The sequence below is a fragment of the Hordeum vulgare genome, chromosome 1H, assembly GCF_904849725.1.
Source record: "Hordeum vulgare subsp. vulgare chromosome 1H, MorexV3_pseudomolecules_assembly, whole genome shotgun sequence".
Classification (NCBI taxonomy): Eukaryota; Viridiplantae; Streptophyta; class Magnoliopsida; order Poales; family Poaceae; genus Hordeum; species Hordeum vulgare.
The window spans coordinates 317,296,796-317,315,149 of record NC_058518.1 but is presented as its reverse complement, the minus strand read 5'-3'; the positions used below and the strand labels follow the sequence as shown (position 1 = coordinate 317,315,149).

Sequence of the window (18,354 nt, the reverse complement as noted above, 5' to 3'; positions counted from 1 at the left end):
GCCACCAGAGGAGGCCACAAGCCCCCTAGGCGCGACCAGGGGGGCCGCGCCTAGCAGGCTTGTGGCCCCCCTGTGGCTTGTCTGCCCTACTTCTTCCGCCTACAAATCCCCGAAAAATCAAAAACCACGAGAGAGATCCACAAAAATACTTTTCCGCCGCCGCAAGCTTCTGTCTCCGCAAGATCCCATCTGGGGCACGTTCTGGTGCCCTGCCGGAGGGGGTATTCGGATACGGAGGGCTTCTTCATCAACACCATTGGCTCTCCGATGATGCATGAGTAGTTTACCATAGACCTTCAGGTCCATAGCTAGTAGCTAGATGGCTTCTTCTCTCTCTTGGATCTTCAATACAAAGTTCTCCGAGATCTTCATGCAGATCTATCCGATGTCATCTTCTTTTGCGGTGTGTTTGTCGAGATCCGATAAATTGTGGATTTATGATCAGATTATCTATGAATCTTATTTGAGTTTCCTATGGTCCCTTATATGCATAATTTCATATCCTTGTAATTCTCTTCGAGTTGTGGGTTTTGTTTGGCCAACTTGTTCTATGATTCTTGCCATAGGAGAAGTGCTTGGTTTTGGGTTCATACTGTGCGGTGACCTCTCCCAGTGACAGAAGGGGCAGCGAGGCACGCATCGTGTTGTTGCCATCAAGGGTAAAAAAATGGGATTTATATTTATTGCATGAATTTATCCCTCTACATCATGTCATCTTGCTTAAGGAGTTACTCTGTTCGTCATGAACTCAATACACTAGATGCATTCTGGATAGCGGTCGATGTGTGGAGTAATAGTAGTAGATGCAGACAGTATCAGTCTACTTGTCTTGGACGTGATGCCTATATGTATGATCATTGCCTTAGATATCGTCATGACTTTGCGTGGGTCTATCAATTGCTCGACAGTAATTTGTTCACCCACCATAATATTTGCTATTTTGAGAGAAGCCTCTAGTGAACACTATGTCCCCCGGGTCTACTTCACATCATATTTTCAGGCTTACACGTTTACTTCGTTGAACTTTCCACTTTTCGATCTCACTTTGCAATCAATCTTGAAGGGATAACCCCTTTATAGCGTTGGGTGCAAGCTCATTTGTGTTTGCGCAGTTACTCTGGACACTTGGCTTCATTCTCCTACTAGATTGATACCTTGGTTCTCAAAACTGAGGGAAATACTTACCGCTACTGTGCTGCATCACCCTATCCTCTTCAAGGGAAAAACCAACGCAAGCTCAAGAGGTAGCAAGAAGAATTTATGGCACCATATACGGGGAGGAGGATCAAGCCAAGAATAGTCTCCCGTCAACGTGCCAATTTCTGGTGCTGTTGCCGGGGAGGATCAAGTCAAGAATAGTCTCCCGTCAACGTGTCAATTTCTGGCACCGGGGATTATTCTAAGTGAAACTTATCCAAGTAAGTGTCGCAAACTCATCTCTTGCATTTACTTTTTTGCCTCTCGTTTTCCTCTCCCCCACTTTTGAAAAACAAAAAATTACGAAAGTATTTGCCTTTTTCGTTTGCCCCTTTCTCTCGCTTGCTTTGTGTTCGCTTGTGTGCTTGTCTACTTGCTGAAGTCACCATGACTGAAAACACCATACTTTGTGACTTCTCGAATACTAACAATAATGATTTTATTAGTACTCCGATTGCTCCCGCCACTAGTGCGGAATCATATGAAATCAATGCTGCTTTGCTGAATCTTGTTATGAAAGAGCAATTCTCCGGCCTTCCTACTGAAGATGTCGCATCCCATCTTAATACCTTCATTGACCTTGCAATATGCAAAAGAAGAAAGATGTGGATAATGATGTGATTAAATTGAAGCTATTTCCGTTCTCGTTGCGAGATCGAGAAAAAACTTGGTTTTCATCTTTGCCCAAAAATAGTATTGATTCTTGGAATAAGTGAAAAGATGCTTATATATCCAAGTATTTTCCGCCAGCTAAGATTATCTCTCTCCATAATGATGTCGTGAATTTTAAGCAACTTGATCATGAACATGTTGCACAATCTTGGGAGAGAATGAAATTAATGATTAGAAATTGTCCCGCTCATGGCTTGAGTCTTTGGATAATTATACAAATCTTCTACGCTAGTTTGAATTTTGCTTCTAGAAATATCTTGGACTCTGCCTCCGGTGGAACATTCATGGAAATCACATTAGGATAAGCCACAATACTCCTAGACAATATCATGACAAACTACTCTCAGTGGCACACTGAAAGGTCACCTACTAGTAAAAAGGTACACGATATAGAAGAAATTAACTCGTTGAGTGCTAAAATGGATGAGTTAATGAAATTGTTTGCTAGTAAAGGTGCTCCTTTAGATCCTAATGATATGCCCTTGACTTCCTTGATTGAGAGTAGCAATGATAGCTTGGACGTTAATTTTGTTGGTAGGAATAATTTTGGCCACAACAATGCTTTTAGAGGAAACTATGTTCCTAGGACTTTTCCTAGTAACCCCTCTAATAACTTTGGCAACTCCTACAACAATACTCATGGAAATTACAATAAATTACCCTCTAATCTAGCGAGTAATATCAAATAGTTTATCAACTCGCAAAAGATTTTCAATGCGTCCATAGAAGAAAAACTACTCAAAATTGATGATTTGGCTAGGAGCGTTGATAGAATGTCCATTCATATTGATGCTTTGAGTTTTAGATGTTCTCCTCGCAATATAAATATGGATGAAACTTTGAAAGCTATGCGTGTTTCCATGAATGAGAGTAAAGAAAGAACCGCCCAAATTCGTGATATACATGAATGGCTTAAAAAGGTGTGTTCTCGTGATGAGAATCACGAAGATCTTAAAGTGCTTGATGTGACTCCCATTGAATCCTTGTTTTCTAGTGTCAAACCTAATGATGATAGGGCTAGATATGAATCCACCTTGGTTGAAAAAGACCCCAATGATTCGGAGTCTATCTATCTTGATGCTAAAAGCACTGAAAGTGGAGTAGAGGATATCAAAACTTTGAGTAGTAATGAAACTACTACTTTGGATTTCAAGGAATTCAATTATGATATTTCCTCTTTGATTGAATGTATTTCCTTGATGCAATCCATGCTAAACTCTCCACACGCTTATAGCCAAAACAAGGCCCTTACCGATCAGATCGTCGATGCTATGATAAAATCTATTGAAGAGAAACTTGAGTTGGAAGTTTCTATTCCTATAAAGCTTCATGATGAGTGGGAACCTACTATAAAAATCAAGATAAAAAACTATGAATGCAATGCTTTGCGTGATTTGGGTGCTAGTTTTTCCGTGATTCCAAAGTCTTTATGTGATATTCTAGGCTTTAATGAGATTGAGGAGTCCTCTCTTAATTTGCATCTTGCGGATTCTACTGTTAGGAAACTCATGGGAAGGATCAATGATGTTCTTATTATTGCAAATAGGAACTATGTACCCGTGGATTTCATTGTGCTTGATATTGATTGCAATCCTACATCTCCTATCATTCTTGGTAGACCTTTCCTAAGGACTATTGGTTCTATCATCGATATGAAGGAAGGGAATATTAGATTTCAATTTCCTTTAAAGAAGGGCATGGAGCATTTTCATAGAAAGAAAATAAGATTGCCTTATGAATCCATGATGAGGGCTACTTATGGTTTGAGCACCAAAGACGACGATACGTGATTCTATCACCTTATGCCTAGCTAAGGGCGTTAAACAATAGCGCTTGTTACCAGGCAACCCAATGAATTTATCTTCGATTTTTTCTTTCTATTTTGTTGCATCCACACCATCATAATTCTGTTATGATTGTGTCTTTTGTGTTTCTTTTTGTGTTTGAGCCAAGTAAAACCTTCATGACTTGTTTGGTGATGGTTGTTTGATCCTGCGGGAAAAAGACAAAAACTTTTCGCTCACGAAATTATTTTTCATTTTTATCTAGAAAGATCTTTTGAGTTGATTCGTTTTGCTTCTGGTTTATATGCCAATTTCCCAAACTTTCGTAAGTTTTCAGAATTTTTGAGATTCCAGAAGTATACAAAGTATACAGATTGCTACAGACTGGTCTGTTTTTGACACATTCTGTTTTTGTTGTGTTGGTTGTTTGTTTTGATAAAACTATGGATAGTATCGGGGGGTACTAGTCATGGAAAAGTGATAATACAGTAATCTAACACCAATCTAAATAGAATTCAAGTTTCCTAGAGTACCTAAAGAGGTGGTAGTTTGTTTTCTTGTGCTAATGATATCACGAGTTTCTGTTTAAGTTTTGTGTTGTGAAGTTTTCAAGTTTTATGTGATGTTCTCATGGACAAATGGATAAAGAGTGGAAAGATCTCAAGCTTGGGGATACCCAAGGCATCCCAAGCCAAATTCAATGACACCAAAAAGCCTAAGCTTGGGGATGCCCCGGGAAGGCATCCCCTCTTGCGTCTTCAATCCATCTGTAACATTACTTGGAGCTATATTTTTATTCACCACATGATATGTGTTTTGCTTGGAGCATCTTGTATCGTAGGAGTCTTTTATTTTTGTTGTGTCACAATCATCCTTTCTGCACACCTTTTGAGAGAGACATGCACTCATCGTGAATTTACTAGAATACTCTTTGAGCTTCTCTTATATCTTTTTGAGAGTGATCTCTCTGAGTAACTTGGTAGTTGGCTTGTGCTATGAAAGTAGTCCCAAAGGTGATAGGAATCCAAAGAGGATACAATGAAACTTCCATATTCTTGTGCATTGATTAGAAAGAGAAGTTTGATTCCTCTCAAATAGTTTTGAGACATGGATTTGGTAATATTAAGAGTTATGTTAGTAGGGTGTTGTGAATCTAGAAATACTTGTGTTGAAGTTAGTGATTCCTGTAACATGCACGTCTGGTGAACCGCTATGTTAGGAATTCAGAGCATAATTGATCTATTGATTTTCATCCTTTGTGTTTCGATCGGGATCGCGCGATGGTTAACACCTACCAACCCTTCCCCTAGGAGTATGCGTTTAGCACTTTGTTTCGATTACTAATAAAAACTTTCGCAATAAGTATGTGAGTTCTTCATGACTAATGTGAGTACATGGTATAGATGCACTTTCACCTTTCACCATTGCTAGCCTCTATAGTGCCGCGCAACTTTCACCGGTGCACAAACCCACCATATGCCTTCCTCAAAACAGCCACCATACCTACCTATTATGGCATTTTCATAGCTATTCCGAGATATATTGCCATGCAACTCCCACCGTTCCGTCTCATGACTGGTGTCGTCACTTACATATTGCCATTGCATGATCGTAAGATAGCTAGCGAGATGTTTCCAACGTCATACGCCAAGCTAGATCGTTGCACATCCCGGTACACTACCGGAGGCATTTCCTATAGAGTCTCCATTCCTCTAAGTATTGAGTTGTGAGTAAATAAAAGTGTGATGATCATCATTATTAGAGCATTGTCCCATGTGAGGAAATAAAAAAAAAAGAGGCCAAAGTTGCCCATAGAAAAAAGGGAGATATGAAAAGAGGCCAAAGAGCCCAAAAAAAGAGAGAAAAAGAGAGAAGGGACAATGCTACTATCTTTTTCCACACTTGTACTTCATAATAGCACCATGTTCTTCATGATTGAGAGTCTCTCGTTTTGTCACCACCATATGCTAGTGGGAATCTTCATTTTATAACTTGGCTTGTATATTCCAATTATGGGCTTCCTCAAAATTGTCCTAGGTCTTCGTGAGCAAGCAAGTTGGATGCACACCCACTAGTTATCCTTTTGAGCTTTCACATACTTATAGCTCTAAGTGCATCCATTGCATGGTAATCCTTACTCTTTGACATTGATATCTATTGATGGCCATATCCATAGCCCTTTGATATGCCGAGTCGATGTGACCATCTCCTCCTTTTTGTCTCACAACCTCCACCACACTCTATTCCACCTCTAGTGTTATATCCATGTCTCACGCTCATGTATTGCGTGAGAGTTGAAAAAGGTTTGAGAAAGTAAGAGTGCAAAAACAATTACTTGGCCAATACCGGGGTTGTGCATGATTTAAATTAGTTGTGTGGGGATGATGGAGCATAGCCAGACTATATGATTTTGTAGGGATAACTTTCTTTGGCCTTGTTATTTCGAAAGTTCATGATTACCTTGCTAGTTTGCTTGAAGTATTATTGTTTCCACGTCAATAGCAAACTATTGTTTTGAATCTTACGGATCTGAATATTCATGTCACATGAAAGAAGTTACAAAGGACAAATTTTCTAGGTAGCATTTCACATCAAAAATTATGTCTTTATCACTTCCCTACTCGAGGACGAGCAGGAGTTAAGCTTGGGGATGCTTGATACGTCTCCAACGTATCTATAATTTTTGATGGTTCCATGCTATTATCTTGTCAAACTTTGGATGGTTTGTCTGCCTTTTATATCTTTTTTGGGACTAACTTATTAACTCGGTGCCAAGTGCCAGTTCCTGTTTTTTCCGTGTTTTTGACCCTTTTCAGAGGAGAATATTAAACAGAGTCCAAACGGAATAAAACTTCCGAAAAGATTTTTTCCGGAACAGAAGATACTCAGGGGGCGTGAGAACCAAGGCAGTGGCCACCAGGGGAGGCCACAAGCCCCCTAGGTGCGGCCAGGGGGCCCGCTCCTAGCAGGCTTGTGGGCCCCCTGTGGCCCGTCAAACCTACTTCTTCCGCCCATAAATCCCCGAAATATCCAAAACCACGAGAGAGATCCACGAAAACACTTTTCCGCCGCCGCAAGCTTCTATCTCCACAAGATCCCATCTGGGGCACGTTCTGGTGCCTTGCCGGAGGTGGGATTCGGATACACAGGGCTTCTTCATCAACACCATTGCCTCTCCGATGATGCGTGAGTAGTTCACCATAGACGTTCGGGTCCATAGCTAGTAGCTAGATGCCTTCTTATCACTCTTGCATCTTCAATTCAAAGTTCTCCATGATCTTCATGGAGATCTATCTGATGTAATCTTCTTTTGTGGTGTGTTTGTCGAGATCCAATGAATTGGGGATTTATGATCAGATTATCTTTGAATCTTATTTGAGTTTATTCTAATCTCTTATATGCATGATTTCATAGCCTTGTAATTCTCTTCGAGTTGTTGGTTTTGTTTGGCCAACTTGATCTATGATTCTTGCAATGGGAGAAGTGCTTGGTTTTGGGTTCATACCGTGCGGTGACCTCTCCAACTGACAAAAGGGGCAGCGAGGCACGCATCGTGTTGTTTCCATCAAGGGTAAAAAGATGGGTTTTATATCTGTTGCATGAATTTATCCCTCTACATCATGTCATCTTTGTTAAGGCGTTACTCTGTTCGTCATGAACTCAATACACTAGATGCATGCTAGATAACGGTCGATGTGTGGAGTAATGGTAGTAGATGCTGACCGTATCGGTCTACTTGTCTCGGACGTGATGCCTATATGTATGATCATTTCCTTATATATCATCATGACTTTGCGCGATTCTATCAATTGCTCGATAGTAATGCATTCACCCACCGTAATATTTGCTATTTTGAGAGAAGCCTCTAGTGAACACTATGGCCCCCGAGTCTACTTCACATCATATTTTCAGCCTTACACTATAGGAATTAGCTTCTTTGCTGTCTTCCATCACAGACGACAAAGAGTAAATCCCGGACGGCAAAAAGAATATCACAGACGGCAAAGAATCTCACGGCCGGCAAAATTTCTGTGTCGGCCTACGACGGCATCATAGCTTCTTTGTCGTCTCTCTCCCCAAAGCGGACGGCAAAGAGCTTTGCCGTCAGCTTTTCATAGGAGCTGTCGACAAAGTGATCAAGACGGCAGCCGATAGGCGTTGCCTCCGTAAGGGGCTAACGGAGACTTTGTCGTCTGCCTCCCCCTCTTCTTTGTCGTCTGCCTCCCCCCTCTTCTTTGCCGTCTGCCTCCCCCCTCTTCTTTGTCGTCTACCTCCTCCTCCTCCCCCCCTCCACTCTTTGTCATCTGCCTACCCCTCCCCCCTCCTTTGTGCCCTCTTCTTTGTCGCCTGCCCCCCGTGGAAGCAGACGACAAAGGTACTATATGGCCAGCTGTTACTGCCGAGGTTGCACAGTTGGGCGCCACGTGGCACCTTTGCCGTCGGCCAGCTGACGGCAAAGCTCTTTGCCATCAGCTGGCAGACGGTAAAGAGCCTCTGTTGTCACATTTTTGCTTATTTTTTCTATTTCACAGCACATATACATATAATTCATAGCACATATATGATAAATAGGTCACAACACAAATATGATATACATGTAAAGCTCATCAATGCCATTTGTTCATCAACGTACATCCCATATATCAAAAGAACCAACACATATATTGTTGCACATATATACATACATATAGTTGCACATATATTGTTCATCCATATATACATATACATATAGTTCCACATTGTTCATCAACTCAAACAAAAATGGAAACTAAAGCACTCCAATGCCAGCTTCCATGCATGTAGTACATCCAATCTGCAAAATGGGAATAAGAAAGTCAGAAGAAGAACAAGAACATATATATGACAAATAAGCTAAATTGAAGAAGAAAGAGAAGAAGGAAGAAGAGAACAAGGAGAAGAAAAACAAGAAGGAGGAGGAGGAGGAGGGGAAGGGGAAGGAGAAGGAGAAGGAGGAGGAGAATAAGAAAAAACAAGAGAAGGAGAAGGAGAAGAAGGAGGAGAAGAAGGAGGAGAGAAGAAGAAGGAGAAGAAGGAGGGCTCCTTCTCCTTCTTCTCCTCCTTCTCCTTCTTCTTCTCTTCTTCTCCTCCTCCTTCTTCTTCTTCTCCTTCTCCTTCTCCTTCTCTTCTTCTCTTCTTCTTTTTCTTCTTCCTTATTTTCATTTCTCCTCTTCTCCTCTTCTTGGAGCTAAATTAGATAACTATGTCTTTTTGGAGCTAAATGGGCTAATTATGTCATTATAGAGGAAAACAAGCTAAGTATATAATATTAATGAGCTAACGAAGGTTCTTCTGCCATTTTGAGCTTATAATGTCTTTTAGGAGCTAAATTGGCTTATTATATCATTGTTGGGGAAATTAAGGCAAGGAGAATATGAAAGAGGAGAAGAAAGAGGAGGAGGAGGAGAAGAAGAATAAATAAAGAAGAAGGAGGAGAAGGAGGAGGAGGAGGAGAAGGACTAGAATGTCCTTGGCCTTCTCCTACTCACTACAAGGAATATGCTAATACACGATGCTATATTTTCGTCGCTACATCGTCACTGTTTTTAGTTTACGACGATCTCACGACGAAAAACCAAGCGTCGAAAACGGAGCGTCACAAATGAACAGCAACGATGTTTTGGTCAAAATCGTCGTAACCTTTACGACGATTCCTGGATTGTTGTAACATTTACGATGATCCTAAATCATTGTTGGCAATCTAACCCAGTCCTACGTGGCAAAATTACGACGAAATCAAAATGTCATGGTTGAAATCAGCCCAACCCATTTCAATTGATCACATGGGTTGGTTTTATTTTCTTGGGCTTTTTCTTATTGGCCTCTTTTTGGGCATTAGCCCATTTATAGCCAATTTCAATTTTTCTTCTTAGAATTTTTTTTGGGCCCTGGCCTTTTAGTGCCCAAATACATTTGGTCCAGTTTCAGTTTTGGCCTTTTTTCATTTTTGAATTCAGCAACTTTTTTTTTGAGAACTTGGTTTCATTTCTCTTTATTGGGCCTTTTCAACCAATTATTTGTTCAATATTAAATGCAGCACTATTTCATATTCAAATCAAGAAAACTCCAAGTCGAATTAAAATCATCCATCATATAACATCACATAATACATCTCCGAGGTTTACATAACACAATAACTCATCTGATGGATACATTTCCTTACACAAGAATATAGCAAAAACGAACAGAATTGCACAATAGAACAATGACACATCTACTAACAATGGAGTTCATTCCACTCTCCTATGAGACATAGGTTCAGAAATTTTTATGTTGTATTGATTTGAATGTCCCAAGTAGGCATCATCAACATCTTCTCACCACTTTCCTAGCAACAGAAAAAGAGACAAAACAAAAAATATTAGACCATAGTATTACACCAGAGCACAGATCAATAACTCAAATCACAAAATATATCCATTATACTAGATATCAGGGTTGTATAAAAGCTGCTAGTTATAAAAAACATGGAGGTACCAAATTAGCAGAAAATTAGATGCTAGTTATAACGTCAAAACTGGGGGACCCGCTGAATATTATGGATTGGAGGGAGTGTTTACAAGATGTAGTGTATATTTCACATTACAACATCCATATTGTTGAGTATAGAATGCATTCCGCATACACGATTTCTAGTGAAATCATAGTACGTTTGTTAATAATGGTAAAGATATATGGGAACTTTATGATTTTATTTTCACTACAAGATCATTCATCATATTTCTATAACTTGTTGTCTTGCTGATGTATCTGTCGAAACTAATTTCTTGGGTAGAAACGAATCTGGACAACCTAATTACTACTAATCTGGATACTATATCACATGTTATTATCTCTAATATTAACTTTGTTATCATACATAAGTAGAACACATAATTTGACAAGTACAAATTGTTGACTAGAGAACAACTCGGAGAAAAAATTGAACCTACTCATAGATATATAAACATCATAGTTCCAGCGAGATAAAAGTATGTGTGGACGGCAACATCCCACATCGGACATGATAATATCAACATCACAACGCTAGAGCAATACACAGATCGCCCCATGTAAATAACACTAGCACAGATCTTCATGCTTGTAAGGATTCTTCTACTACTAAAATGACCAGGGTCTATACACTATGAAACAGCCTCACATCCAGGATGCAGATATGAAATCAATTGTTTTCCTAGAAGATATGTAGGAGGCAATACAAAAGAATGACAATATAATGAGGAATGGCAATCTGATCTCTACGAGTAATGCAAGAAATAACAACGAGGCTAGAAGTAATGATGAACAAAAGAGTTGTACAGCCAAGGATGGTTCACACAACATTTCAGAGAAGTAAATCTAAACTTTTATATTGTTATTGACTGAATACATATTGTAGTGTTGTTGATGAAGGCCCTAAAGAATTGACATACCAAGTTCTTCTGTCTCCAGCATGGTTCTTCAACCATCTTTAATTGTGTAAGTGGACTGATTCAGTCATTCAGTTGTAATCATCAACCTTCATCACTGATCAGTGGACACCCTGGGCCAGGAACAGTGCTTAAGAAATCATAAAAAACATAATAATACTGCATTAATATATACACTTTACATCAGTAGAGAAATGTCAGACAAGGAACACTAATTCCACAATACAAAAAGACAAAAATGCTATTGTAGGACGTAAAGCGACATCCAATAATACATGAAGTGGGTAACCACCTTTTCCTGATATATAAAGAAGCCTTGTGGAAGTGAATGAACCGGCACTAAAATCCCTTTTATTAGTCGATAAGAAGAGGTTCAATTATCCATCTCTTTTCATTCTCGAAAGATACAAAAATGCACAGAAGATATGATTTTGCACTCTCGAGTTTACTTTCACACAAAACAGATAACAAAGTACAATCAACTAAAACTATAGCTACCTGATTACAATTGTCATTTTAATCAACTAGGAAAGCATGAACCAGTTTATGGACTATGAGGTTAATTTGCTACTACCTATAAATTCTATACCACAAGGATTAATCTCAACTTAGCCTTGATCACACTTTCTCGATGATTTCTCCATGAATTGCTTAATCATTTGCTCGAGCGCACTCATCCTGGACGAGCATGGGGTTCTGTCCGGTGAGGCGCTACAAAGCCTCAGGCTGCATACAACTCAGTTTAAAAAAAGTTCAGTAACATTCAGTTGTTACAGAGATTTCAGCGTCTATTTTACATTTTCTGCAGATATATATGTACCTTGGTTGAAACGATGTAGCTAATGAGAGGAGGACGATGGATGAGTGCATTATTTGGGTATTTAGTGGCAACCTGTCTCATTCACAAACAAGTGCACGCTCATAAGTCACACACGGCATAAGAATTCTCAAGTTTAGCAGGGGAAATTGGCAGAGGCGCTTACTGCATACAGAAGATTCCCGACGGACTTGTCGCATCCAGTTATCCCAGCATGTTCATATGCAGATCTATAGTTAGAAGGCCCAAAACAAATATGGTAGGGCATCCCAAAGATTATAAGTGGCACCGATTTGGTCAGGGTAGTAAGCTGACGCAACTCGCAGCATGGCCGAGCAGAAATCAAACCCTTGCGGCAGGTGCAGGGCAGAGTAGCGCTCGCCGAAATCAAGAGAGTGCTGCACGGGTGACAATAGGAGGCCGCTTCGTACCTCGGCTACAACGGCGAGAAGGTTGGCGCTGACCTTGTTGTTGACCAGCGTGTTCTCCGTCGTGCGCTGGTCGTGGCCGAGCGCCACAACACAAATATGATATGCATGTAAAGCTCATCAATGCCATTTGTTCATCAATGTACATCCCATATATCAAAAGAACCAACACATATATTGTTGCACATATATACATACATATAGTTGCACATATATTGTTCATCCATATATACATATACATATAGTACCACATTGTTCATCAACTCAAACAAAAACGGAAACTAAAGCACTCCAATGCCAGCATCCATGCATGTAGTACATCCAATCTGCAAAATGGGAATAAGAAAGTCAGAAGAAGAACAAGAACATATATATGACAAATAAGCTAAATTGAAGAAGAAAGAGAAGAAGGAAGAAGAGAACAAGGAGAAGAAAAACAAGAAGGAGGAGGAGGAGGAGGGGAAGGGGAAGGAGAAGGAGAAGGAGGAGGAGAATAAGAAAAAAGAAGAGAAGGAGAAGGAGAAGAAGGAGGAGAAGAAGGAGGAGAGAAGAAGAAGGAGAAGAAGGAGGGCTCCTTCTCCTTCTTCTCCTCCTTCTCCTTCTTCTTCTCTTCTTCTCCTCCTCCTCCTTCTTCTTCTCCTTCTCCTTCTCCTTCTCTTCTTCTCTTCTTCTTTTTCTTCTTCCTTCTTTTCATTTCTCCTCTTCTCCTCTTCTTGGAGCTAAATTAGATAACTATGTCTTTTTGGAGCTAAATGGGCTAATTGTGTCATTATAGAGGAAAACAAGCTAAGTATATAATATTAATGAGCTAACCAAGGTTCTTCTGCCATTTTGATCTTATAATGTCTTTTAGGAGCTAAATTGGCTTATTATATCATTGTTGGGGAAATTAAGGCAAGGAGAATATGAAAGAGGAGAAGAAAGAGGAGGAGGAGGAGAAGAAGAATAAATAAAGAAGAAGGAGGAGAAGGAGGAGGAGGAGGAGAAGGACTAGAAGGTCCTTGGCCTTCTCCTACTCACTACAAGGAATATGCTAATACACGACGCTATATTTTCGTCGCTACATCGTCACTGTTTTTAGTTTACGACGATCTCACGACGAAAAACCAAGCGTCGAAAACGGAGCGTCACAAATGAACAGCAACGATGTTTTGGTCAAAATCGTCGTAACCTTTACGACGATTCCTGGATTGTTGTAACCTTTACGATGATCCTAAATCGTTGTTGGCAATCTATCCCAGTCCTACGTGGCACAATTACGACGAAATCAAAATGTCATGGTTGAAATCAGCCCATCCCATTTCAATTGATCACATGGGTTGGTTTTATTTTTTTGGGCTTTTTCTTATTGGCCTCTTTTTGGGCATTAGCCCATTTATAGCCACTTTCAATTTTTCTTTTTAGAATTTTTTTTGGGCCCTGGCCTTTTAGTGCCCAAATACATTTGGTCCAGTTTCAGTTTTGGCCTTTTTTCATTTTTGAATTCAGCAACTTTTTTTTTGAGAACTTGGTTTCATTTCTCTTTATTGGGCCTTTTCAACCAATTATTTGTTCAATATTAAATGCAGCACTATTTCATATTCAAATCAAGAAAACTCCAAGTCGAATTAAAATCATCCATCATATAACATCACATAATACATCTCTGAGGTTTACATAACACAATAACTCATCTGATGGATACATTTCCTTACACAAGAATATAGCAAAAACGAACAGAATTGCACAATAGAACAATGACACATCTACTAACAATGGAGTTCATTCCACTCTCCTATGAGACATAGGTTCAGAAATTTTTATGTTGTATTGATTTGAATGTTCCAAGTAGGCATCATCAACATCTTCTCACCACTTTCCTAGCAACAGAAAAAGACACAAAACAAAAAATATTAGACCATAGTATTACACCAGAGCACAGATCAATAACTCAAATCACAAAATATATCCATTATACTAGATATCAGGGTTGTATAAAAGCTGCTAGTTATAAAAAACATGGAGGTACCAAATTAGCAGAAAATTAGATGCTAGTTATAAAGTCAAAACTGGGGGACCCGCTGAATATTATGGATTGGAGGGAGTGTTTACAAGATGTAGTGTATATTTCACATTACAACATCCATATTGTTGAGTATAGAATGCATTCCGCATACACGATTTCTAGTGAAATCATAGTACGTTTGTTAATAATGGTAAAGATATATGGGAACTTTATGATTTTATTTTCACTACAAGATCATTCATCATGTTTCTATAACTTGTTGTCTTGCTGATGTATCTGTCGAAACTAATTTCTTGGGTAGAAACGAATCTGGACAACCTAATTACTACTAATCTGGATACTATATCACATGTTATTATCTCTAATATTAACTTTGTTATCATACATAAGTAGAACACATAATTTGACAAGTACAAATTGTTGACTAGAGAACAACTCGGAGAAAAAACTGAACCTACTCATAGATATATAAACATCATAGTTCCAGCGAGATAAAAGTATGTGTGGACGGCAACATCCCACATCGGACATGATAATATCAACATCACAACGCTAGAGCAATACACAGATCGCCCCATGTAAATAACACTAGCACAGATCTTCATGCTTGTAAGGATTCTTCTACTACTAAAATCACCAGGATCTAAACACTATGAAACAGCCTCACATCCAGGATGCAGATATGAAATCAATTGTTTTCCTAGAAGATATGTAGGAGGCAATACAAAAGAATGACAATATAATGAGGAATGGCAATCTGATCTCTACGAGTAATGCAAGAAATAACAACGAGGCTAGAAGTAATGATGAACAAAAGAGTTGTACAGCCAAGGATGGTTCACACAACATTTCAGAGAAGTAAATCTAAACTTTTATATTGTTATTGACTGAATACATATTGTAGTGTTGTTGATGAAGGCCCTAAAGAATTGACATACCAAGTTCTTCTGTCTCCAGCATGGTTCTTCAACCATCTTTAATTGTGTAAGTGGACTGATTCAGTCATTCAGTTGTAATCATCAACCTTCATCACTCATCAGTGGACACCCTGGGCCAGGAACAGTGCTTAAGAAATCATAAAAACATAATAATACTGCATTAATATATACACTTTACATCAGTAGAGAAATGTCAGACAAGGAACACTAATTCCACAATACAAAAAGACAAAAATGCTATTGTAGGACGTAAAGCGACATCCAATAATACATGAAGTGGGTAACCACCTTTTCCTGATATATAAAGAAGCCTTGTGGAAGTGAATGAACCGGCACTAAAATCCCTTTTATTAGTCGATAAGAAGAGGTTCAATTATCCATCTCTTTTCATTCTCGAAAGATACAAAAATGCACAGAAGATATGATTTTGCACTCTCGAGTTTACTTTCACACAAAACAGATAACAAAGTACAATCAACTAAAACTATAGCTACCTGATTACAATTGTCATTTTAATCAACTAGGAAAGCATGAACCAGTTTATGGACTATGAGGTTAATTTGCTACTACCTATAAATTCTATACCACAAGGATTAATCTCAACTTAGCCTTGATCACACTTTCTCGATGATTTCTCCATGAATTGCTTAATCATTTGCTCGAGCGCACTCATCCTGGACGAGCATGGGGTTCTGTCCGGTGAGGCGCTACAAAGCCTCAGGCTGCATACAACTCAGTTTAAAAAAAGTTCAGTAACATTCAGTTGTTACAGAGATTTCAGCGTCTATTTTACATTTTCTGCAGATATATATGTACCTTGGTTGAAACGATGTAGCTAATGAGAGGAGGACGATGGATGAGTGCATTATTTGGGTATTTAGTGGCAACCTGTCTCATTCACAAACAAGTGCACGCTCATAAGTCACACACGGCATAAGAATTCTCAAGTTTAGTAGGGGAAATTGGCAGAGGCGCTTACTGCATACAGAAGATTCCCGACGGACTTGTCGCATCTAGTTATCCCAGCATGTTCATATGCAGATCTATAGTTAGATGGCCCAAAACAAATATGGTAGGGCATCCCAAAGATTATAAGTGGCACCGATTTGGTCAGGGTAGTAAGCTGACGCAACTCGCAGCGTGGCCGAGCAGAAACCAAACCCTTGCGGCAGGTGCAGGGCAGAGTAGCGCTCCCCGAAATCAAGAGAGTGCTGCACGGGTGACAATAGGAGGCCGCTTCGTACCTCGGCTACAACGGCGAGAAGGTTGGCGCTGACCTTGTTGTTGACCAGCGTGTTCTCCGTCGTGCGCTGGTCGAGGCCGAGCGCCAACGGTGTCTCCAGGCGCAGCAGGGGTGGGGCCGGGGCCTTCTCCCTGTTGACCATCTCCGTCGCCGCTCCGGCTTCGTGGTCGAGTGTGCTTCCGCGCGCGCCGCACCTGGAGTTCAGGGGGGCGTCTCCGGACCGGGAAGGGATCCTGTGAGCGAGCGAGCGAGCTACCAGTGTGATTCCAATATGGCAGCGTCCAGTTGGGGAAGGCCCGGAGGAGGCCCTCGTAGAGGAGCAGGCCCTTGGATGCGGCCATGAGGAAGAGCATGGAGGCGCGGTGGTGGGGGGTCATGCTGGCCAGCAGCAGCGCCCACTGGATCACGGCGTAGTGGAAGCGGAACGTGCAGAGGTTGCGCACGGTGCAGACCGCCGCCACCTCGGCGTCGAGCGCCGGGGAGAAGTCCTCGTCGGCGAGCGCGGGCAGCTTGGAGAGGCTCGGCTGCTCCGGATCTGGGAGGCGGGGGAGAGGAGAGCGTGGGGCGGTGCCAGATCTAGGAGAAGATTGGGCTGGCAGCACCAGATCGGAAGTGGGGGGAGGGGAGAGGACTAGATCGGAAGGAATGGTGTGATTTGGGGGGAGCTAGGGTTTGGGCTGTGGGTGGGGTATCTCTTTCTTAAAAAAATCTGTAGATAGATGCATGGATGGATGTGGGTTGGAGATATGGATGGATGGATGGATGGACGTCATGTCATCGATCCGTGGGAAGATTTCTCATTGGTTCGGAAAATCAAATACTAAAAATAGAGAAATTTTGTGAACCATCTATCAATTTTTTTTGCAAAAGGGCATCACACAAATTTTTACAAGAGTTAGACCACATTTTATGGATGAAGACCAATTTGTATGCATTTCCGATCTTTCTAGCTTTTTTAATCATTTTCCGAGTGGGGAAAATGGGTTTTTGTGAAGAAACTACCAAATATTTGTTGCAATGAGTTGGATAGGAAAGAGAGCCCAAAAAATATGAGGGTAATCTAAGAAATAGAAATAGCACTTCCTTCACAAATTGCTATTATGAACAGAATAGGAAAACGAATATTCCTGAATGATTTTTAAACTATGGAAGGAAGAGTTTTCACATATTTGAGAAATATATGATCCAAAGTATTTATGAGAATTTTTCGAGATTTTTTAGAATGATAGAATAATAGGTTGCTTCACAAACTAGGATGAGGTGGGATAGAATCGACCCACGAATGACATGTCAACATAGCTAGAACATGTTACAAAATTTTTATAATCGTCGTAAAAGTAATGACGATCTCATTTTATGTGGTTACGATGTTTTTGACTCACATTGTCGTAGTTTATATGTAGATTTGATCCTCTTAAACGGTTTACGACAATCTCGGATGAAATCATCATAGATTGATGATGAATTCATCAACGACATCTTAAAAAACGTCATGTATGAGCATATTTCTTGTAGTGACTTCTCCTCCTCCTCCTCCTCCTCCTTCTTCTCTTCTTCTTCTTCTTCTTTCTTTTCATTTTTCCTATTTCTTCTCCTCTTCTCCTCTTATTGGAGCTAAATTAGCTAACTATGTCTTTTTGGAGCTAAATTAATGAGCTAACCAAGGTTCTTATGCCATTTTGAGCTTATTATGGCATTTTGGAGCTAAATGGGCTAATTATGTCATTGTTGGGGAAATTAAGGCAAGGAGAATATCAAAGAGGAGAAGAAAGAGGAGGAGGAGGAGAAGAAGAAGAAATAAAGAAGAAGGAGGAGAAGGAGGAGGAGGAGGATAAGGTCTAGA

At 40.1% G+C, this 18,354-nt stretch overlaps 1 long non-coding RNA gene across 1 annotated transcript; it reads right to left on the bottom strand.

The window, feature by feature from the left end:
* Positions 1 to 9,968: 9,968 nt before the first annotated feature.
* Positions 9,969 to 15,361, bottom strand: LOC123410255. Its single transcript, XR_006613011.1, has 4 exons — positions 15,269 to 15,361; positions 14,168 to 14,184; positions 11,084 to 11,169; positions 9,969 to 9,999 (listed from the first exon to the last, which is right to left on the bottom strand). It is a non-coding gene; the product is annotated as an uncharacterized LOC123410255 (long non-coding RNA).
* Between the last annotated feature and the right edge of the window lie 2,993 nt (positions 15,362 to 18,354).